Below are 859 nucleotides of genomic sequence, written 5' to 3'. Positions count from 1 at the left end.
TTCATTGTCGAATTGGTTGCTTCCTTCTGAGGCTTATTTAAGGCACGATTTCAAAATCAAAGACGAATCTCCCAATCAGAGCCGAGTTCCACAAACCAACATAACGTTAGAAAGCAATTTCTTCCCATCTTTATTTAGCGAAATGGTTTTGGAAGCGGGCTGAAATCTTATAGAAACCATTCAACACCCTGGTGAATTTGATACCATGCTGAAAACAGTTCTATACCCCCAAAAAATTCGATTCGGTTTCTGGATGGATACCTGATGTTGGTGATAGAAGTGTTTTAAAAGAACCAGTAAGAAATGTTGCAAATGATGCAAATGAAGCTAGAAAGAGTTTTATTGCTCGAAACACAATAGGAAGAGTAGGACGCACAGTTAACCAGTACTACAGAGTACCAATGCTGTTCAGAATGGTATTTGGGGAATTAGGTAAATTGAAAATGGTCTATTGAAACACAGAAAGGATTCAATAGGATTATCATATAAAATTCACCTACAAAAAGAAATCAATGATGGTAAGATATTCTTTGGAGAGAATATTTCAAATGCAAAACTAGAAATAACGAATCTCCAACTATATATATCGGTAATAACTCCATCAGTCGAAGTAGAAACGAGAATATTCAACATGTTGACTAAAGATATTGAAATAGCTTTTCTTCGTCGTCACACAATAGGTAGCAATACTTTAACTGGCGAATCCGCAGCTTGGCCAATCACAAATACTATTAAACCAGCAAGATATTTAATGGTTGGTTTCAAGGACTTACTAGACTCTTAGACGAATAGCAATAATATCTTTAGAGTAGCAGTGAACCACGAGAATGATCCTATAATCCGTAAAGTTGAAGTAAGA

This window comes from Lottia gigantea (genome assembly GCF_000327385.1).
Source record: "Lottia gigantea unplaced genomic scaffold LOTGIsca_2168, whole genome shotgun sequence".
Classification (NCBI taxonomy): Eukaryota; Metazoa; Mollusca; class Gastropoda; family Lottiidae; genus Lottia; species Lottia gigantea.
The sequence above is the reverse complement of the archived record's forward strand: the minus strand, read 5'-3'. Positions refer to the sequence as shown.